This window comes from Urocitellus parryii, chromosome 1, assembly GCF_045843805.1.
Source record: "Urocitellus parryii isolate mUroPar1 chromosome 1, mUroPar1.hap1, whole genome shotgun sequence".
NCBI classification, from domain to species: Eukaryota; Metazoa; Chordata; class Mammalia; order Rodentia; family Sciuridae; genus Urocitellus; species Urocitellus parryii.
In genome coordinates, this window is record NC_135531.1 from 190738759 (window position 1) to 190763218 (window position 24460).

At 39.3% G+C, this 24460-nt stretch overlaps 1 pseudogene; it reads left to right on the top strand.

Annotated features, from left to right (window-relative positions):
• The window catches only part of LOC113183304 (uncharacterized), a 69186-nt pseudogene that overhangs the window by 9034 nt on the left and 35692 nt on the right, over window positions 1–24460 (top strand).

A 24460-nucleotide genomic window follows, 5' to 3' on the forward strand; every position in this document is an offset into this window, starting at 1 on the left:
TGAGGCAGACCATCAGGGCAGAAGGGCATGGAGGGGAAAGCTGCTCACCTCCAGGCAGCTGGAAAGCCAAGAAAGAGAGAGGAAGAAGCAAGGCACAGATAAAGGCTAAGGCCACATCCCCAGCAACCCACTTCCTCTACCCATGCCACATTTGCCTAGTTACTACCCAGTAGTCTGCACAAATTATTAATCCATCAAGTGGATTAATCCACCGATGAGGTTGCAGCTCTCATAATCCAATCTTTTCGCCTGTGAACATTGCTGCATTACCTAACACAGGAGCTGTTCAGGGGACATTAAAGATCCAAACCATAACACCATCTCAAGCTGAGATCTAGTATTACAAACTGTTTTTTCTAACAGAAGTGAATCTTAAATGTGGGTGTTCCTGATCTTACCACTTGGCTTTCCCGTAACTGATTCAGAGGTTGGAATGCGGAGAAGAAAGGTATGTAAGAGGATTATGAGAAACCCACACACAAAATTTCCCTGGGCCCCAGAAGTCTGGAGGAGTCTCAGCTCCCTCCCTGCATCTGTAGTGAGGCCCATTTCATTCAGTCTGAGGCTCCTACCCCTGTGCTCCCCAACCCTACCTCAGGTCTCCTGCTGGCACCCCACATCACACACTACCCAAACTCTCTTTCTCAGAACTAAAAAGGGCCCTCCTTGTTGAAAGGCTGGTATGTCTCCAGTCTCTGGGGAACCTGGCACACTCCAGTCAGATGTTCAATAACTATGTGTCTAACCACAGTGATGAGGCCCTCAGCATCCTCTACCAACCACAGAAGCCTGGATCTCAGGGTAAGAGCCGGTTTTATTCATTTCTATCTAATAGGTTGCAGATTGAGAGTTTACAAAATGCCAGGGGAAAAAATGGTACTCATATACAAGCCCCTTTAGATCCAATGCTACCACAAAGAATTGTCAGCTAGCTCTCTAGACGTGTGGCCCCTGTTACGTCTATCTGCTGGTGTGCAGGTGGCCCATGCTGGAGGACCTGCTCCCTCAGAAGCCCATACTGTGAGTGGCAGAGGACCCAGATAGCACTGCCTGCCAGGGAGAAGGGAGTACCAGCACTGTGGCATCTGCAGCCTCTGTAGGTGAGCTCAGGGTCAACTTTGTCCCCTCTGCTTGTTCTGCAGTGTCCAAACTCAGCACCCACCAGACCTGACCAAGCAGCCTGTGTTCCTAAAATTAATGGCTTTTCTAAAGCTATAAAATTAGTTTCTGGAGGAAAATATCAAACTCCCCTCTCCAAGAAGAATGATCTATGCCTCTTAGAAAAGAAAAAAAAAAAACAACAGCACTGCTATTTACTTCCCAAAGTGATTTAGACCTCAACTTAGTTTCAATCTGGGGGAAAAACAGAATAAATAATATCCACCAGAAGAACTGCTGAAAAAGTCTTTCCTCTCCTGATCAGGAAGCCATGTGGGTGGCGATTGCACTGTGTAGCAATCCTTGTGCTTTCTGGGTCATAAGCCAGATTCCCTGGGGGACACTGCAGGGACCACAGTAGCCCTCTGTGCTGCCCATCTGTCCTTGGCCCTCCCCATACTTGGGCATAACTTCTGCCTCTGACTGTCACAGCATCCTGCTAATGGACTTAATCTCCATGGCAAGAGCTGGTTAATATGAGAGGCGTTGCCTTGTGGTTTTAGTTCTTTTCTCTACCTGGAAAGCAGAGCCTAAGAAGCTGCAAGACAGAGACAGAAATGCAGCCACATTGTCCAGGGCCTGAGACGTCCGCAGACTGGGCTTGTCCCCCGCAGGAGACTGTGACATGCCCTCCATCTCCCTCTGACTTCAATGACAAAAGCACCCTTCCACTCCCAAGTCACACTGCCTTCCGAAGGCCACTGTTGAGGGTCTGAGAACTGAACAAAGCCTTCAGCAAACTCTCAGGGTTGAGGAAGAGAAAGCAGAGCTCAGAGCCTGGTGAACAGGCTTTCAGTTATGTCCCCAACAGGGACAGAGTGGAGGAGAAAAAGGCTCACCTCCCAAACACTGGCACCCAGCTTCAAGACTGCTCAGGAGTGAGCTGTCCCAGTTCTGAGAGCCTGCCAGAGACAAACAAATCCTCTCTGGGGGGGAGCAGCTTCCAGAACTTCACATGCTCAACTCCAATTCAGAAAGAAAGAAAAAATCTGATTGAAAGAAGTTATACTCCATTTATGTACAATATGTCAAAATACATTCTAGGGCTGCGGTAAAGCGCTCACCTAGCACATGCGAGGCCCTGGGTTCAATCCTCAGCACCACATATAAATTAAAAAATAAAGGTACTATGTCCAACTACAACTAAAATATAAATATTTTTTAAAAATGCATTCTAGTGTCATGTATAACTAATCTGAACAAATTTTTAAAAAGGTGTGAACTCATGGAAACAAAAAGTAAAATTATACATGAAAAGCAGGCCAGTAGAAATTTAAATATTAGAGTTATCAGAAATGGATTTTAAAATAGTTACAATGAATAGGTTCAAAAAAACTAAACAATAAGAAATTTAGCAAAACAAAATAAAACTTCTAAATTGAAAGTAGAATAAGTAATATGAGCATATTAATCTGTTTTACATTGTCATAATGAAATACCAGAAGCTTGGCTATGTATGAATAAAGGGGGTTTACATAGCTTACACTTATGGAGACTGAAAGTCCAAGATTAGGCTGCCCCATCCACTTGACCTCTGGTAAGGACCCTTCTGGCTGCATCAAAACATGGTAAACGGTATCATGGTTGGAGTCAATGACAAGATAGGAAGCCAAAGAAGGACTCAAGGATCAGGCTTTCTCTTTTACAATATTTCACTCTCGTGGGAACTAAATGGCTCCTGTGAGAAGTACCTTAGTCTCTCTGAGGGCATGCCCCCAGTGACCTTGCTACCTCCCACTAGGCCCCTCCCAGCTTCCACCACCTCAACCCAGCCACACTGAGGACCAACCCTAGGGGACAACCATTCCAAACCACAGCAATAAGAATTCAACTAATACCAGGTTAAACATAATGAAGAAAGACTTCACAAACTGAAAGAGCAGAAAAACCTGTTATTATCAAATAATCAAAATGGATTCTACTGTCATCTATAACTAAAAAGAACCAATAAAAATAATTCTCACCATCCATATATGAGTGTACTTTTTTCCCCAAATCCTTGCCAACATTCATTGTTATTTGTATTTTGTAATTTTTTATTTGTTCTTTTTAGATATACATGACAGCAGAGTGTATTCTGATGTATTATACTTATATCTAGTATAATTTTCCATTCTGGTGGGTGAACATGTGAAGTCACACTGATCATGTATACATATATACAATTCATTCTACTGCCTTTCCTATTCCTCTCTTCCCTTTTCTTCATTCCCCTTTGTCTAATCCAATGAACTTCTAATTCTTTCCTCCCCCGAGCCTTACTGTGTGTCAGCATCCACATATCAGAGAGAACATTTGGCCTTTGGTTTTGGGGATTGGCTTATTTCACTTAGCATAATAGTCTCCAGTTCCATCCATTTACTGGCAAATGCCATAATTTCCTTCTTCTTTATGGCTGAGAAATATTCCATTGTGTATATATACCACACTTTCTTAATCTATTCATTTGTTGAAGGGCACCTACATTGGTTCCATAGCTTAGCTACTGTGAATTGAGCTGCTATAAATATTATAATGCTATAAATGTGGCCTACTCACTATAGTATACTGATTGAGTCCTTTGGGTATATACCTAAGAGATAATTGGGTCAAATGGTAGCTCCATTCCAAGTTTTCTGAGTAATCTCCATACTGCTTTCCAGAGTGGTTGCACCAATTTGCAGTCCCACCAGCAACATATAAGTGAACCATTTTCCCCACATCCTCGCCAACATTTATTCTTTTTTTTTTTTTTTAGTGCTTGATGGATCTTTATTTTATTTATTTTTTTGTGGTGCTAAGGATCAAACCCAGTGCTTCACGCTTGCTAGGCAAGCACTCTACCACTGTACTACACTCCCAGCTCTATATCCTTTTTTTTTAATTAGTTGTTTTAATTTTCATTTCTGTAATTGCCAGAGATGTTGAATTTTTGTTCATATATTTATTGACAATTTGTATTTCTTCTTTTCAAATTGTCTGCTTAGTTCCTTTGCTCATTTTTTATTTGGGTTATTTGTTTTTGTTGTTGTTTTCTTGTGTGTGTGTGTGTGTGTTTGTGTGTAAAGTTTTTTGAGTTCTTTATATATTCTGGAAATTAACACCCTTTCTGAGGTGCAGATAGCAAAGATTTTCTCCCATTCTGTAGGCTCTCTCTTAATGCTTTTGATTGTTTTACTTGGATTCCATCCCCTTTATTGATTATTGATTTTCCTTCTTGTGCTTTAGGAGTCTTGTTATGAAAGTCAGTCCCTGAGCCAATATGTTGGAATGTTGGGTCTATATATTCTTCTAGTAGGTGCAAGGTCTCTGAAATAATGCCTATGTACTTGATCCACTTTGAATTGAATTTTTTGTGTGGTGAGAGATAAGCCTAATTTCATTTTGTTATGTATGGATTTCCAGTTTTCCCAGCACCATTTGTTGAAGAGGCTGATTTTTCTCTAGTGTATGTTTATGGCGCCTTTGCCTAGTGTAACTGTATTCATGTGGGTTTGTCTCTGTGTCTTCTGTTCTGTTCCATTGGCATTCTTGCCTATTTGGGTGCCAATACCATGTTTTTTTTGTTTTGTTTTTGTTTGTTTGTTGTTGTTGTTGTTGTTGTTACAATAGCTCTGCAATATGATTTAAGGTCTGGTATGGTGATGCCTCATGATTCATTTTTCTTGCCAAGGATTGCTTTAGCTATTCTGGACCTCTTATTTTTCCAAATAAATTTCATGACAGTTTTTTTCTGTTTCTATAAAGAATATCATTGAAATTTTGATGGGAATTCCATTGAATCTGTATAGCACTATTGGTTGCACAGCCATTTTAATAATATTAATTCTTCCTATCCAAGAAATTGGGATATCTTTCCATTTTCTAAGGTCTTCTTCAATTTCTTCGTTTGGTGAGAACATACTTTGACTGAAGGACAGAGGTAAAATGACCAAAAGAGGCATGAGGAACATATTGAAAAAAGTCTTGCATGTATGTAATTGTGTCCCAAAGAAGAGGAGAGTGAGAACAGAGCACAAACCAAAATTTGAAAAGATAATGACAAGAATTATCCAAAAAAGATGACAGATATCAAACCACATACTCAAAGGTGCTACAAACTGTAAGAAAACAACCCTTAAGTACCTCAGCGCAAAATGCTAAAAGAAGAGATATGGATCCAAGAGTTGAATGGAAAGGTAGATGATCTTTAACAGAGCAATGTAAGACTAACAGAGTAAACCTCTCAGAAGCAATAAAAGCAAAAAGAAAATGAGCACCATCTTTAGAGTGTAGACAAAAACAGCAGACTCACTAATCTATACTCAGAAAAATACACCTAAAAAACAGAAGCAAAATAAACATAACAGAAAAAAAAAACTGAGACAATTTATCACCAGGAAAGTCACCCTAAAGAAATGCTAAAGTTCATCAATCACAAGTACAGAAATGAAAGGATAAATACGTGAGAAAATATAAGTGAATATTGATTGTACTCATGGCTTAAAATACATGTAAAATTTGTTTATAAAACTACAAAATTTGTGAGGGAATAAACAAAGTGCTTAATGTTCTAATACCAAGAATTCTTAGAAAATGGTAAAAAAAAATGCTAATTTAAATGATTGAAATTAGTCAAAGATGCCACCTGAAATATCAAGAATTACCCCCAAAAATGGTCACAGAATGTATACCTAGCATGTTAACAAAAAGGTTAAAAAATAATAATAACAAAAATGTACTTAATGACTCAAAAATAAAAAATAAGAAATTGAAAAGAAGGACATAGAATAGGTTGGAAATATACATAAAAGGAACATACCTGATCTAAATCCAAAATATATCCGCAATTGAATTAAATGTAAATGGACTAAATATTAAAAATCAGAGACTGCACATAAAGAAAAACTGCTGCTTATAAGAGATACACCTTAAATATAAAGATACAGAAAGATTGAGAGTAAAATAATGGAAAGATAACAATGAAAACCACAACCAAAAGAAAGCTGGTATGAAAATACTAATATAAAGTAGATTTTTAAGTAAAATTTTTTGAAAAAAATTATTAAACATAAACAGGGATATTTTCAGATGATAAAATGCCCGATCCTTCCGGAAGATAATAATTCTAAACACGTCAACAGCATACTTTTAAATTATATGAAGCATAAATAGACAAATCTGCCATCACTGTGGTGGATCCAAACATACCCCCTTCAACAACTGATAGGACAAGCGTACAAAATGATTAAGCACGTGGATTTGAACAGCACAATAAACAAACCTGACCTAGCCAACAGACACAGAAACCTGCACACAACTGCAGAATGCGAATTCTCTCAAGTTCACATGAAATATTTATCCAAATCTGCCATATATCAGACCATAAAGCAAGTTTTAAGCCTTAGAAGCATTTAGAGGAGAATCTTTCTCTGTTCTAAATCAGAAATCAAAAACAAAAACTCAGTATAAATTTCTAAATATTTCGGATTAAAATTTTAAAATGGCATATCAAAGTTTATGGGATATACCTAAATCCTAAATTAGCGAGAATCACATAGCCATAATGTATATATTAAAAGAAAAGCATTAAAATAACTTTATAAATATCCCCACCAAAATAAGCCAGGGTTGTGGCTCAGTGGTAGAGCACTTGCCTAGCATGCTTGAGGCACTGGGTTCAATCCCTGGCACCACATAAAAATAAAAATAAATAAAATAAAAGGTATTATGTCTGCCTACAACTAATATACATATTATAAGCATATATAATATCATATATATAATATTATTTATATATATATATATATGTTTATAAAAGTAAAGAAAGTAAACCCCAAGGAAATAATAGCAACATTAAGAACAGAAATTTTAAAAAAGAAATAAAGATATAATAATGAAAATTTAATCATCAGATTTTTTTTAAAATATAGACTCAACAAGAAATAGAAAAGTCAAAACTAATATCTGAAATAAAAAGGGAACATCAGTGTAGATCAGACAAAATTTAAAAGATGGTAAGAGAATTTTATGAAAAAATTTATGGCAGTACATTTGAAAATTTAAATGAATTGAATGAATTCCTTGAAAAATATACCTTACCAACACTGATGCAAGAAGTCCAAGTAGGTAAATTTCTTTCAAGAAAAAGAATTATTTACTAAAATTCTTCTCAAAGACATCTCAAAGACAAAATGAGTTTAGCAACAAATTCTTTTAAATTTTTAAGAAGAAATAATGCTAATTTTACACAAACTCTTGCAAACAACTCACTTTAACTTATCAAATTTGGCAAAAAATTGACAAAGATAGTACAAAAAATGGGGAGGGGAATCACAAGCAAGTATCTTTCACAAATTCAGAAGCAAAAATCATAAGCAAAATACAGCAAATGAGGGCTGGGATTGTGGCTCAGGGGTAGAACACTTACCCGTCGCATGTGGGGCCCGGGTTCGATCCTCAGCACCACATAAAAATAAATAAATAAAACAAAGGTATTTTTAAAAAATACAGCAAGTTAAATACAGTGATAGATTTAAAAAAGACCACCATGTTGAGTTTGCTTCAGGAATGCAAAGTTGGTTTTACAATTAAAACTTAACTTACATATTAGCAAACTAAAGAAGTAAAATCATAGGAATATATTAACAGATGCAGAAAAAGCATTTGATAAAGTTCAACGTCCACTCAGGAAAAACTGTTTTAGCACACAAGGAATAAAAGGCAACTTCCTTCATCTAATTAAAAAAAAAAAATCCCGATAGCAAATGTTATACTGAAAGAGTAAAATACTGAAAAAACACTCTCCCTGAAATCAGGACTAAGAAAGGCTGCTAACAAATTATCACTTCTGTGTAACATTTTATTTGAAAGATGCTACTCCAAGACTGAGGCAAAGAAAAGTAATAGTAAAAGGCTTAGGATTTGGAAAGGAAGAAATTAAAGCTGTGATTTATATTTCTATGTACCTACAAAAAAATAGAAAATGAAATTTCAGAAAGGAGTCCCATTTATGCTAACAGCCCCAAAATATCAAATGCCTAAGATACTCATAGATGGAAGACTCTATAAGGGAAACGTGTCACCTCATCCCAGGTCACTGGATTGGTGACATCCAATCAGGATCCCAGCCTGCTTTCCCCTGGTCTGTCCTGTCCCCACACTGAACACAGGGCCACCAGGGCTGCCTAATACACGTCTGGGCCTCCGCCTGCCTCTCCTAACAGGCTGGGCCTATGGCTTTGGAACCACCCATGTCATTGTAGATGTTCCAAAGACAGAGGGGAGGTGGTAGGGAAAAGTGCTTTCTTGAGAGAGCTGTCCCATCTTCCTTCTAAGCTGTGAGAGCTGTGCTAGTTTTAAAGTCAAATTCATTGGGCTTTTTGTCCTCGTGAAATAAACTTAGTTTCTCTGTGCTTGTCTCTGAAGCCTTCCTCGAACGTGCTACTCTGCTCCAGCTCAGTGTTAATTAAGTGGATTCTTCATAGAACAAATTGACAGCAGGCCTGTAAGGATGGCCTCAGCCTAACTGTAATGGCTTTAGCCTGAGCAACTCCCTTTTGAAACTCCATTTTAAAATAAACCTGCAGTTCCACCAGGCACAGCCTACAGAGCCCTCCAATAGTGTTATCAGGCATAGCCTGATAAAAGACGTCACTTTCCACAACCCTGATAAAACTCATTTGCCTTCCCCCTGATAAGAGTCAGAGGTGAGAGATCAGGGCAGAAACCACCAGACCAGATGTCCTGACCCTAGAATGAAAGACGTCACTGAGAAACCTGGTAATAGCTGATAGGAACTGAAAGGGTGAGCAGAAGCCCCCAAATTTAGTATAAATGATGGAGCAAATGAACAGGTATTCAGCCAGGTGACACTGATGTGCATGCCAGAGAGCCAGATGAGGACCTGGACTGACAAACCAACTCTTCTCATCATCTGCCTGATCCTCTGCATCATCCTCACCACTCTCAAACTCCACAGCCACATCTTAATCCTGGTGAGAACAGCAACTTTTTCTTAAGACCCTCTTCTTACCAGCCATCACCTCCACCCCAGGAGAAGCCTCCTTTGTTTCCTGACCTAATCACTGTTGTCTGAGTGAGTGTGCATCTGCTGGACTTAAGGCCTAAGACTTGAGACTCTAGATCTAGCAAGCAGATGTCTCTGATAAGTCTGTCATGATTAAGTGTGTTTGCAGTGCTTAGAATTAACTTAGAAATGTTTGTTTTGAATTGATTATGTCTATTGCAGAGCCCAACATTAAGGACTGTCATTTTCTTGAATAAGAACCTATAGAAATTATACTGAGTGATTTGAGTGAATAAAGCATTGAAAATGGCATTAGTTCATGGACATTCTTTATTTCTCCTCTTAACTGCAGATGTCACACATCTGCCCATCGCAACTACATCCCACCCAATTAGTATGGAATTTATGTGAGGATCCTGGGAGACCAACAAATGCATATGGTACAATAGTTGAAATATTTACATAGTTCTAACCCTAAAAACACCTTTGGAAATGTGCTAGTTACATACAGCTTATATTTTCTAGTTTAATTATCTTTTATTTTTTTTAAATATTTTTTAGTTATAGTTGGACACAATACCTTTATTTCACTTATTTATTTATTTTTGAGAGAGAGAGAGAGAGAATTTTTTAATATTTATTTTTTAGTTTTCGGTTGTCACAACATCTATATTTTTTTTATTTTTTATTTTTATGTGGTGCTGAGGTTCGAACCCAGCACCCTGTGCATGCCAGACGAGCATGCTACCGCTTGAGCCACATTCCCAGCCCTAATTATATTTTATTAAGCACATGTTATTTGTTTTACATGCCTTATCTCCAACCCTCATTACATCTTTACAAAATTAGGTGTTAATAGCCCCATCCTATATGTGAGGAAAATAATACTCAAGAGTGGGGAGGTGGCTGGTCCAGGATCACATAGCAAAAACTGATGCAGCTGAGTTCACACAGGGGTCTCTAATGCCAAATCACATTGCTTCCCAGCCAACAGCTGGGAATGAGTTTCTGGGCCCTCTTTCTACTGAGTGCTGGGAATTTTGCCACATCAGAGTAAGTACGTACTGTGCATAGAAGTATTCATGGGGTAGAAAGAAGGCACATCCTTCAAGCAATATTTCATTACACAACAGATTCAGGAGCTTCTTCTTTTATTGGTCTTGTGGATATCAAAAGCTGTTGCTGTGAGTCAGTTTTGCTACTGTAGCCTGAGGTAAAACAATTTATAAAGAGAAAAGGCTCATTTGGGCTCACAGCTGTGAAGGTTCAAGTCCAAGATCTATTGGCCCTGGTGTGTTTGGGTCAGTGGCAAGGCAGCACATCACAGAAAGGAGCATATGGTAGAGCAAAGCCACTCACGTAGTGACTGCAATGAGAAAGAGGAAGAAGCCATCAATCATCTTCAAGGGTAACACCCCCAATAACCTAAAGACCTCCCACTAGGCCCCTCCTCCCAATAGGCCAAGCTGGGGCTCAAGCTTTTAACACCTGGATCTTTGAGGACACTTAGGATCCATACTATAGAGGATACTCAATTCCATGTGGAGACTGATTTTATCGGTACTGATGGTAAAGATATTTGAAAGTAGACTCTAGAGAAGCTGCAGAGTGTTATCTTTTTGAGCATCTCACTGCTCAGATTCTGAACATTTGGAGAGACAGAAAGATGAGTTCCCTCAGGTACACTTCCCCAGATGCCACCTGGAGTTGGGAGCCTCCTGCTGGCTCTGAAAATCTCACTTGTGAATTGAACATTTAACTACAATTGAACATTTAACTACATGATAGAAAGTGAGCCATGACTTCGTCAGTCAACAGCCTGGGTACCATCCATGTACATCTCACATTGCTCCATTAGGGAAGGGAAAAAACTGAGCTGTAAAGAATTTAAGTAATTAGTCCAAGAACAGTGTAACATGGTAAATCAGAAATGAACATGGGGCATGAATCTTGGTTCCGGCATCTTGGGCAAGCTATTAAAACCCTTTGAATCTCAACTCCCCCATGTGTAAAATGAGATTAACAAGCAACCCCTAAATAGTCAAGAATGAAGGATGAGGATCAGATTTAACTTCTGCCTGAAAGAAACTAACAAGATAGATCCATGAAACAGCAGTTTTCAAGACATTAAAAATCAGGTAACAAAAGACAAGGATGACTGAGGGGTGGTAAACTGATGAGAAGAAGCCTATGGCTGCCCAGCTCATTGCCTGCAGAGGGGTTCCAGACCAGAGACAAAGAAAAGGGACCCATTCAGAGTCCTTGGACCCTGAGCAAAATCTGAGTAAACTGGCTACTAGGGCGGAAAGAAAGCTTGGGAGATTTGCAGACGGCTCCTCTTTCGGATTTATTGAGTGCTGATCAGCATTCTTCCAAGAAATACCTAAGTCCAGGGAAGAACCACCTGAAGGCATTCGAGGTAGCAGTGTCTGGGGCTCACACCAGGCAGAAATACTGCCTGTTCCTATCAGCCAGTCTGGACAACTTCATGGTCCACAGGAGTATAAAAAAGGGTCTTGCTTCAGACAAGTGAATAATTAACCTTAGCCTGAGCATTTTCCAGTGTACGTAATAAATCCAAAACTCTGCAAGTATCAAACTGTTCCTAGTGATTAAATTACTGCATCCCACAACAAAGTTCAAGAAGATAGGTAAGAATTAAAACTGCCCAGCACCCAAAAAGGTAACATTCATAATGTCTGGCATCCCACCAGAGAGAGAAACAAACAAACAGACAAAAAAATGCAATAAACCAACAAATTAAAACACATCCAAAACTGACAGGTGAATTCATAGCTAATCTCTTACTTCTCTCAACACTGCTCAAATATCACCTTCTCCATGAGACCTATTCCATTAATCTTATTTAAAATTGCAATATGCCCATCTCATATTTATTTTTATTAATTGAAAAATAATTGTACATACTTATAGAGCATAACGTGAGGTTTCATTCTAAGGATATATTGTAAAATAATTAAATCAAACTAATTAAAATATCCATATCTTCACCTACTTATCACTTTTTTGTGGTAAAAACATTCAAAATCCACTCAGTAATTTTCAACTATGTAGTATAGAACATTAAAATTAACTATAGTCACCACCCTGTGTAACAGACCAGGAAAACTTGATCTTTCTAAATGAAACCTTGTACCCTTTGACCAACATCTCTCCAATCCTCCCCACCTGGACCTCTGGTAACCACCATCTCTACTTCTTTGAGTTCAACTTTTTTAAATGACACATAAGTATTTGTCTTTCTGTGTATAACTTATTTCACTTGGAATATCGTCCCCCAGGTTCATCCATGTTGTTAGCAAATGACAATTTTTTTTTCTTTTTTTAAAGGCTGTATGGTATTATACTTATGTTGTTATGGTTTGGATGTGAGGTGTCCCCCAAAAGCTCATGTGTGAGGCAATGCAAGAAGGTTCAGAGGAGAAATGATTAGGTTATAAATTGTAACCCAATCAGTGAATTAATCCCCTGGTAAAGATTAACTGAGCGGTAACTGAAGTAGTAGGGTGTGGTTGGAGGAGGTGGAAATTGGGGCATAGCTTTCTGGTATATATTTGTATCTGGTAAGTGGAGATCTCTCTCTGCTTTCTGATCATCATGTGAGGTGGTTCCCTCCTCCACACTCTTCCACTATGATGTTCAGCCTTACCTAGAACCCCAAGGAATGGAGCTGGCCTTCCGTCAACTAAGACCATGGAAATTGTGAGCCCTCAAATAAACTTTTCCTTTCCTACCATTGTTCTAGTTGGGTCTTTCCGTTGCAGCAGCAAAGAAGCTGACTGAAACCTATGTATACCACGTTTTCTTTATCTATTCATCCACTGATGGCCACTAAGTTGCTTCAATGTCCTGACTACTGTGAATAAGGCTACAATCGACATGGGAATGCAGACATCCCTTTAACAAATTGATTTCAATTCCTTTGAATATATACCCAGAAGTGGCATTGCTGGATTACATGGTAATTGTAATTTTAGTTTTTTCTAAGAATTTCAATACTGTTTTCCAAAACAACTCTCCTAGGTTACATTTCCACCAATAGTGCACCAGATTGCTCTTTTCTCCGCATCCTTATCAACATTTATCTTTCATCTTTTCAATCACAGCCATTTTAATAGTATATCTCATTGTTTTTTTAATGTGCAAATTTTAATCTAATGATTAATCTAATGGTGAACATTTTTTTTCATAAATCTGCTGACAGTTCATATGTCCTCTGAGAAATACTTATGCTCACCCTTTGCCCATCTTTTAATTGGATTATTTTTTTTTAAAGAGAGAGTGAGAAAGGAGAGAGAGTGAGAGAGAGAGAGAGAATTTTTAATATTTTTATTTTTTAGTTCTCTGCAGACACAACATCTTTGTTGGTATGTGGTGCTGAGGATCGAACCCGGGCCGCACGCATGCCAGGCGAGCTCGCTACCGCTGAGCCACATCCCCAGCCCTGGATTATTTTTTTGTGCCATTGATCTGTGTGAGTTCCTTACAGAAGGTCCCCCTTATTCTCAGGAATACATTCCAAGACACCTAGTGGATACCTAAAATAATAGGTACTACCAAATGTTATATATGATTTTTTCCTATATACAAACACTTATGATAAAGTCTAATTTATAAATTAGGCACAGGAAGATATTTAACAACAATAATTAATAATAAAATGAAACAGTGATAACAATATACTGTAAGAAAAGTTATTTAATACTTATAGATTGTTTATATCTGGAATATTTTACTTAACATTTTAAGACCTGAGTGTAGTGCTGATAATTGAAACTGCAGAAAGTGAAAACACAGAGGAAGGGCACCTCTGTGTACATTATAAGATATATAAGCTGGCAAACATTTTCTCCCACTCAGTGATTTGTCTCTTCATTTAGTTTGTCACCATTCTATCCATCTATTTTTTGCCTTCTTGCCTATGCCTGCAATTATATCTCTGCCCTACATAAATGTCCAAGAAGTCATTGCCCATATCAATGTGTTAGAGGTTTTCCCCCTGTTATCTTCTGGTAGTTTTACAGCTTCGGATCTTCTTTTTTAATTCTCTGTCCATTTTAAGTTGATTTTTGTATAAGGTGTAAGATAAAGGTCCGATTTCATTCCTCTGTGTGTGGATATTCAATGTTCCTAACATCATTTATTGAAGATGCTATCCTTTCCCCATTATGTATTCTTATCATCTTTGTCAAAAACCAATTGACTATACATCTGATCCTTGAAAAGATAACAAAATCCATGCATTGAAGAAAACCTTCTTAACAAATGTTGCTGGGAAAACTGGTTATCCATATGTTACATGGTTTCTGTTCTAATTCCTTCTGTTCTAGGAATTAGAACAGAAACCATGTAACTCCTAGAAGAAAATGTAGGGTCAAAGAAATATGAATGGTAAACAAATGTTTTAACTTTTTTAAAAAGTTCAACATCTCTGGGTATTGCAGAAATGCAAATTAAAACCACACTGAGATTCCATCTCACTCCAATCAGAATGGCAATTATCAAGAATACAAGTAACAATAATTGTTGGTAAGAATGTGGGGGAAAAGGTTCACTCATAAAAAAATTTTAATAATAAAAATATATAAATATCTTGTTAAAAAACAAATATATCAAGCATGTTATAGAAATTAGTATAAAAGTTCTGTGATATTTGAGAGATATTTACTTCATTGTTAATATATTTCATTACTTGGAATTAAGGGAGTTTTCATATAATTCTACGGTGTGGACTGCTTTCTTTTTAAACCAAGGTCCAAGAAAACCCAAAATCAAAGCATCAAATATCATTATAAATTCATTCCAAAATTACTACATGTAAGCAATGACATATAGCTTCTTCCTTATAATTCAATAGTTCTTTTGACTACATGAAGTATTTTGGCCATTCATTCCACATTCTAGGTTTTATATGCTGATAGTTTTTAGTTTTAATCTTATTTTGAAACAAGTAAAAAAGTCAACTGAAATATGTACATACTGAACATATGATTTACATTAAATATTGAGATACTAAAAAAATTTCAATGGTTTTATATGATTAGTGGCTATGACATTTGGTATTAGAGCCTGCAATTATATCTCTGCCCTACATAAATGATAGATATAAATATAGAGGAGGATTTCTACACACTTTCAATGCATGACATCCAAATCCCAAATGTTAGAAGATCTATCTGCTGCTGGTGAAAAGGTACCATTCCCAGTAAAAGCACTGAAATCTTACAACTTTATGAAACTAAGTCTGTCCTTATGATGATATATTGGTCTTTACCAACAAATATATGCTACTAAATTTTAAAAAAATGGGATCCTAATTGGAAAGTAATACTCCATGTATGTATAATATGCCAAAATACATTCTACTGTCATATACATTTTCAAAGAACAAATAAAAAATAAATAAATATTTTTTAAAAGAAAATGTAGGGTCAGCACTCCAGCATATAAACACAGACAATGACTTCCTCAATAGGACCTCTAAAGCTCAAGAAATAATGCCAAGAGTTAATAAATGGAATAGCATCAAATTTAAAAGTCTCTACACAGCAAAGGAACAGTTAAGAATGTAGAGAGAACCTACGTAAATGGGAGAAAATCTTTGCTAGCTTCTCTTCTGACAGAAGATTAATTAATGACAGAATATGTAAGAACTCAAAAAACCAAATAACTCAATTAATAAATGGACACATGAACTAAACAGACCCTTCTCAAAAGAAGAAATACAAATGGCTAACAAATACATGAATAAACATTTAATAATGTTAGCAATTAGGGAAATGCAAATCAAAACTACACTGAGATTTCATTCACACACTATGATGCACCAGTGATAAAGGCAGCATCAGGAATACAAGAAATACCAGGGGTTGGAAGACTGAGGCAGGAGGATCACAAGTTCAAGGCCAGCTTTAACAACTTAGTGAGGCCCTAAGCAACTTAGCAAAACCCTGTCTTAAAATAAAATATAAAAAATGGGCTGGATGGGGCTGGGGGTGGGGCTCAGTGGTAGAGTGCTTGCCTGGCACATGTGAGGCACTGGGTTTGATTCTCAGCATCAAATAAATAAATAAATAAATATTGTATCTGTCTACAACTAAAAAAAAAAAAATTTAAATGGGTTGGAGATGTGCTTAAGCACCCGAGTTCAATTCCCAATACCAAAAAAAAAAAAAATACAAACAATAATAAATGCTGGAGAGAATGTGGAGAAAAGGGAACACTTTTACACCATTGGTGGGACTGTAAATTAGTACAGCCGCTATGGAAATCAGTATTGAGATTCCTCGAAAGACTAGACATGGAACTACCACATGACCCAGCTATACCACTCCTCAATATTTATCCTAAAGAATTAAAGCCATCATGCTGGCACAATATAGGCATACACGTTTATAGCAACATAACTCACAATATCCAAACCACAGAATCAGGCTAGGTGTCAATCAATGGGTAAATGAATAAAGAAAATATGGCATATATACCCAATGTAGTTTTTATTCAGCCATAAAGGAAAATGAAATTATGTCATTTGCAGGAAAATGGATGAAACTTGAGCACATTATATTAAGCAAGATAAGCCAAACTCAGAAAGTCAAGGGTTTTCTCTCATATGTGGAAGCTAGAAGAAAAAAGAGAAAGAAAGGCGTTAGAGGAAAATCTCAAGAGAGACAAGCAGGGTAGAGGGAAAGGGAAAGTGCTGTGGAGTGATGTTAGCCAAATTATATTTTTTCTATTGTGTGCATGCATAAATATGTAACAACAGATCCCACCATCATGTACAACTCTGATGCACCAATAAAAATGTGGAAAAAATCCAATTGACAATAAACCCATGGGTTTGTTCTGTATTCTATCCTGTTCTGTTAGTTTGGGCATATTTTTATGCCAGTAGCACGCTGTTTTGATTACTATTGCTCTGTGATACCTTCTGAAATCAGGTCTTTTGATGGCTCTAGCTTCGTCCTTTTTATTCAGGATTGCTTGGCCATTGAGGAGTCTCCTATGGTTTCATACAAGTTTTAGAATCATTTTTCTATTTCTGTGAATGAGTCATAATTTTGGTAAGAATTGATTGAATTTATAGATTGCCTTGTATAATATGGACATTTTAACATATTGACTTTTGCAATCCAGGAACATGTCACTGCGCATTTCTGATTTCCCTTACCTGGCCCTTAATGTTGTTGTTAGTCCTTTAGAGTCACACAAAAACATTTGTCGAACGAATGGATGAATTGAACGAATGATTCCATCCCAGGAAGTACATCCCAACATTTTGGTGAGACTAGGAAAATGTAATTGTGATTGTGAGTGAGCGCCTTATTTTCAACTGCAGGCTCAAATTATGAAAAAGAAATTGACAGGACAGGAAAAGGTGCTTTTGTTTAACCTTGGGTTATTTGTCTTTCCCCAAAACTTCATAAAAGAAACACTAAAAATGTTAATCTTCTTAGAGGATAATAGGAAAGAGATCATCTGGAGTTTATAAAGCATCTTGGTTAATAGGTTCATTTTAATAATAGCTGATCTTTTCCCATCCACAGGGAGACTCTTCTGCCAGCTCAGCAAGTCTCCTCAAAGACTTTCCAGGGTGTGCTTTACAGCAAAGACATAATAAAATACAGAGGGTGGTTGCCATTCTCGGAGAATAATAACACCCTGGGCCTAAAACCCCAAGTCTTCTACTTCATTTTATAAACTCTTTTTTATAAATGTTAAGCCAGAACTCATCAACACAGTTCCCAGTTCACAGTAAAAGGACTTGCTCAAGGCACAGATGCCATGAGGAAGGAACTGCCAGCACCTGCAGACCCAGACTGGGAAGGTACAGGGGCCCCCACATGGACAGGCCCCTCAACCCACTCTCACACCCTGGGCTCAGCCTGCAGCTTCTGCCTACCTTACCTGTTGTCTCAAGCCCCCTGTGGTGTGTCCTCTAACCTCCTGATGAGTCCAGCATATTTACCTCACTGATTTTTTTTTTCCAACACTGGGAATTAAGCCTCCAGAGGCACTGTAAGGAAAATGAAGTCCATCAGGCTCCCTCACCGGGATGTCCTGACTAAGATGTCTTATGTAGATCAGAAACAACAGTGCATGCAAATTCTTATATGACCACGATATTCTTTGGCACCCTGGCTTTATTGTATATTAAGTAGAAAGGAACTTTCCACTGTGTGAATCGCCCACCCATCAAATAAAGGCATGTCAAGTCTCCCTATGGGTATGTGTATTTTCTTCAGGTGGCCCAAATCTCCCATCAACCTGCCTGAGGCTGAGCAGTTACACTATGGCTGGCAGGATTGGCAGCAGCCCAATTGAGAGAGTACTATGCCCAAACTGCTAGCCCATCTGGAAAAATGTGGTTGGGCCATCGATTCAACAAGTCTCAAGGACCTGGATTGTGAAGTTCCCAGGGGCTGGCTGGTCAGGTAAGACAAAGGTTATTCTCAATACAGTTATTGATGATCCAGACCAACCCCATTTTCATGACCAAAAAGCAACCTTTCCGGGATTATTAGGGTATTGGAGAGTCCTTGTACCCCATCTGACCCAAACGATATATCCCCTTTATGCCCTAGTAAAGAAGGGGGTAAGATGGAACTGAACTACAGAAATTGACCAGGCATTCAGGGGAGCCAAGCAGATTGTGCACTGTGTCCAGGCACTACACATCGTTGATCCTGCATGACATCGTAAATTAGGTGTGTATGTCACCCAAGAAGAGTTTGGGTGGGGGTTAAGGCAGAAATCTAAATAGCTTAGACAACCAATTGGATTTTGGTCCCAACCGTAGAAAGGGGTAAAAGTATGGTATTCTCTAGTGGAGAAGCAGTTAGCAGTTATATGCCACCTTATTAGCCACTGAGGCCATAACTGAAACTGCCCTTATTACCGTGACTACTACATATCCCATTGCAGATTGAGTGCATGATTGGGCCACATGGTCCCAGATTGGACTACACAGACACCAACCCTAGCAAAATGGGGAGCCTACCTCTAACAACAGAGCACACTGTCCACCAGTCCTCTACAGGCTAAACTCCAGGAGGTACTTAAACCCATACATCAATAGATGACCACATCACCATGACAGGTGTGGAAACAGAACCAAAAACAAGCCCATGCCTAGAAGGTAAGGCACCTGTACCATGCTATGTTTGCACACTGAAAGCTCCAGTCATGGATGACACTCACTCATGTGGACAGTACTAGTGAGTGTGCAGCCCAAGATGGACACCATAGGCTTGTGATTTGATAGAGATAGAGGAAAAATAGCCAGTGGGCCTAGCTATGTTCTCTCTGGATGGTGGTAAAAAATAAAGGACCCTCTGTAGTGATGGGTCCTAAGAGCTGGGCAGCATACCAGGGACTTGCACTGTGGATTTCCACATGGCATTTACATAACTGGTAAGTCATGCATCATCCACTATGGGAGCAGCTCTATGGCAGAAGCTCTGAGATCTATGCCATCAGAAACAAGTGACTTTATATCATGTCACAGGACATGAAGTCAAGGCTTTAGCAAACGTGCTTTGCTTTGGCTAGAAACAGTCTCACATACCTCATTCACTGGATACAAGATGGCCCTGTGGCAGCATTAATTGCATTTGCATTAATAATTTGCAAAAAAAAAAATCTATGTGGGCTACAATGAAGACCTAGAGTCTACTGGTGACCTTGACTGAAATACAAGATATATGTACATCTTGTACAGTTTTCTCCCCAGAACATCCCTAACATCTGGGAGCTGATTGAGCCAAGTGTTGCATGGGTAAGTGTCTCTCACTAGGTGGCAAGAGGACTTCAGAACTAGGACCCGTGCCTAGTTCTGAAGGATAAAAGTATGCAATTACTTACATAGACACTGCAACTGGGTTCTTGGCCACTTGTGTAGACACTGTGACTGCGCTCTTGGCCACTTTCCCAGCACAGCATCTGACCAAAGAGCAATGATAACAGCTCTGGAACACTTAAGTGCAGCATATGGCCAGTCATTGGTGATAGAGAGTGACCAAAAGGACTCACTTCACTGGTGCACACATGCAAGAATGGGCCAAACACCCAGGCATTGCCTGATCATTCTATGTTCCCAATAACCTTCTGGAGTGGAATGAAAGAATATTCTAATGGATCGCCCTTTTAAACAAGTGCCAGTGTGCTGCTGGCGCTCCTATACTTTGGGTTGGACCAAAAGACTCTGGAATGTTCTTTATAGCTTGAATAAATGAAGCAGGAGGGGTGGCCCTACCCCAGTAAAGCCTTGTTCTGTGTGCTGCTGCGCGCATCCAGTTGCAGATTCAGGACCTGAGATAAATTACTGAAGCCAGGTTTTGGATGGAAAGTAATATTTTGCTGCAGGCTCCTGAAGCCATAAACAACAGTCAAGAAGCCACCTGGACACAGCCTTCAATAATAACAGTATCCCACATGTGATTGGTTGCTTGATAGTTCCTTTGGGACATGGATTAGAAGTAGACCTGCATGTGACCCCATGGGTAACAGGGCACTGGCCCCCAACCTTAAAAGTCATGTCTTCTTCTGGTGACATTATATTGAGAGGCACTTGAGGAAGGCCATAGTTCCCAGCAAAGGTTCAAAAACCTTATCCACATTTTGTATTATCCTCTGTCCAATTATGAATTTCCCCTCACACTGAATCAGAGAAGCACACGGAAGTACCTCTGAAGGTACAGAATCACAGGCCAGGTCAGCCATTGCTGACAGCATCAATATTGTCCACGGACAAAGAAATTGGCCTGTATTTTTCCAGAGGGATGGGATTTGCCATTGTTAATACCTTTAAATGCCTTGTCTTTTTGCCGGTGAGTGCATATGGGTCAATGTGCTGGTCGGTTGGGTGCACACATATGCTATTGCCAATCAATCTGCATGCTTGGTAGGCACCAGAATGCTGCCAAATGCTGCAGATAGCTTGCTATGGAGAATTGATTCAGCAACACCTCTAACTGGACCTGGTTGCAAACACAGAACATGATTGACTCTCAATGGAATCATATGAAGATCTATATTTTTAAAGGTATGGGACACCAGGTGAATCACGACCCATTTATAGTTTATTCAGTCTGGGATGGCTTAGGATGTGTTTTAGTCAGCTTTTTTGCTGCTGTGACTAAAATACCAACCAGAACAATTGTAGAGGCAGAAAAGTTTATTTAAGTGCTCACGGTTTCAGAGTTCTGTGATAGCCAGCTCCATTCCTCAGGGCTCCAGGTGAGGCAGAACATCATGGTGGGAGAATGTGGCAGAGGGAAGCAGTTCTCATGATGATCAGAAAGCACAGAGAGAGACACCACTTGCCAGATACAAATATACACCCCAGAGGCACACCCCCAATGACCAAGCTCCTCCAGCCTCACCCTACCCCTCTTCAGTTACCACCCAGTTAATCCCATCAAAGGATTAATTTACTGATTAGGTTAAGGTTATTATAGCCCAGTCATTTCACCTCTAAGCCTTCTTGCATTGCCTCACACATGAACTTTTGGGGAACAACTCATATTCAAAACATAACATTTGCCAGGCACAGTGGTGCGCGCCTGTAATCCCAGTTTCAGGAGAGGCTTAGGCAGGAGGATCATGAGTTCAAAGCCAGCCTCAGCAACATTAAGGTGCTAAGCAACTCAGTGAGATCCTGATATAAATAAAATGCAAAATAGGGCTGGGGATGTGGCTCAGTGGTTGAGTGCCCTGAGTTTAATCCCTGGTACTCATCCCCCAAAAAAACACATAACATTCCACCTTTGGCCCCCCAAAACTCATGACAATCTCACAATGCAAATGCAAAATACATTTAGTCCATTTCTCAGAGTCCCCAGAGCCTCAACAGTTCAAGGATTGCCCAAAAGTTCATGTCCAAAGTCTCCTCTGAAACTCAGGGCAAACTCGCATTGTGAGCTCCTATAAAATTCAAAAGCAGTTTACAAGTATCAAATATATAATGGTACAGAGTAAATATTTACATTCAGAAAAATAAGGGTATAGAAAGAAGGGATAAGACCAAATCAAGACGAAATCTATCTGGGCAAACAATTCCTGTAGCTCCATGTCTGGCATCTGGGGCAAATGGCACTGTGATATTCTCTGCAAAGGGCTTGTGTGGCTCTGCCCCTGTGGCTTTGCTAGATGCTGTCCACATGGCATTTCTCTTGGCTTGTCTCTGCCCAATTTCTGCAGCTTTCCTCAGTGGATTTCCATAGCACTGGCATCTCAGGGGTCTCTACTAGAGCTTCAGCTTCCTCCTCACATCTCCACACATCGTCTTCTCAGAGGCTGCCTGTAGGGACTCTGAGCCTGCTGCACTTTGCCTGGCCTCCCAGGCTTTCCTTTGAAATCTTGGTGGTGGAAGTCTCCATAACCCCCTAACTCCAGCTTCCTGCATTCCTGCAGAACCAGCACCACGTGGTTGACTCCAAAGTCTGCTGCAATTTGGAGCAGTAGCCAAGCCTCTAGGGACCCTGGCTGCAGCAGTCTCTGAGTGCCTGGGTGGCAGAATACATTGAAAAACTTCCTACACCAATTTGTGCAAGCAAATTGCCCCACGGATCTCTTCTCAACAGTATTTTTATTTCCTTGAACCTGAAATGGTCTTGCCCATGCCTGAGATGCCCTCAAACCATCTTTCTTGTTGTCTCTGGGAAAAGTCTTTAGCATTTCTTTAGTAATAATATTTTTAACAACTGCAACTTCCTTAGCCCTAGTTTTACTCCTACTTTTCAAATTCTAAGTTTTTCGCTTCTTTCTGCTCCACTTTCTGCTCCTGATTACCACTATAAATTTGGCTAAAAGCTGCCAACGATATCCATGCCACTGCCTGAATACTAGGCTGCCTAGAAATTTCTTCCACCAAATAAAGAATTCCATTACTTTTAAAATCAGCCTCACATAAAGTCTCAGGACACAAGCAAAATGCAGACAACTTCTCAGCTAGAACATAACATGAATGACCTCTAGTCCATTACCAATAGTGTCCTCCTTTCCCTCTAAGCTCTTTTAAGCCCTGTCTTCACTGTCCAAGGTCCTTTGGTATTCTGGTATTCTGAACTCCCATCAGAATCAGCCTTTAAGCTCTGTTTACAACAATCTAAAGCATTTCCAGCTTGCACTAGTATATCTCTCAAACTTCTTCCCCCAAATTCCAAAAAGCTCTAAAAGCTTATGAACCACATGATCAGGTTAGTCATAACAACCCTACTCCTGGCACCAATTTCTGTATTAATTAGGGCTCTCCAGAGGAACAGAACCCATAGGGAGGTATGATTCTAAAAAGGGGATTTATTAGATTGGCTGACACAACCAGATGCTGAAAAGTCCACAATGGCTGTCTGCAGGCTGGAGAGCTGCAGGAACCATAGCGGCTGAAGCCTCAGAACAAAAGGGATCAGTGATGCTACTCCAGCCTAAGACTGAAGGCTTCTGGAATTTCCCTGGAGAATCACTAGCAGAGTCAACTTCTGAAGAATGAAAGAACAAGTCTGAGAACCTCAGGCAATCACAGCAGCAATCAAGAACCTGTTCAAGAAGAATGGAACTTACATCTGCTGCAGTTCCCTGTTCTTCCAACTTTTATTCCATCCATGCCTCCAACCTATTGGATATGCTGCCCATGCTTAGGGAGGGTCTCCACTTCAATTCACTATCCCACATGCCAATCATTTCTAGACACACCCTCACTGACACACCCAGAAGCCTCTTAATTCAATCAAGCTGACAATTCAAATTAAACATTACAGGATGCTCCCTGATGAAACTATAGAGTTTAACCAAAAGGTATGTAAGTGTGTAGAAAATATGGGGGCAGGAGTATCAATGGGGTGGAGCCCACGAGCCTATGCATTGCAATAGTTAAGGGTTCTAATACCTGGGAGTCACAAAATGTTAGTCCTGCCTACCTCATTCCCCTAGGATATTTAGAGGTTATGGACAACATGGATGGCCATATTTACCTACCAAATGGAGTGGCTTATGCACTTGAGGAAGGCCATACCCCTCAGTAAAGGTTCAAAAAACCTTATCCAAGCAGCCATCCAATTGGGCACCTTCATGAAACTGCACCCTGTGTGTCACATACTCCATGATGATATTACCCTTTAGACCTGTTCTGGCCACAGCAGGGCCACTATTCTTAATGATATGGAGATTACAGCACTGGCACTGCATACAGCAGTTTATAGCAGAGCAATTTACAATAACCAAGTTATGGAACCAACCTAGGTTTCTGTCAACAGATGAGTGGATAAAGAAAATGGGATATATATACACAAAAATGGA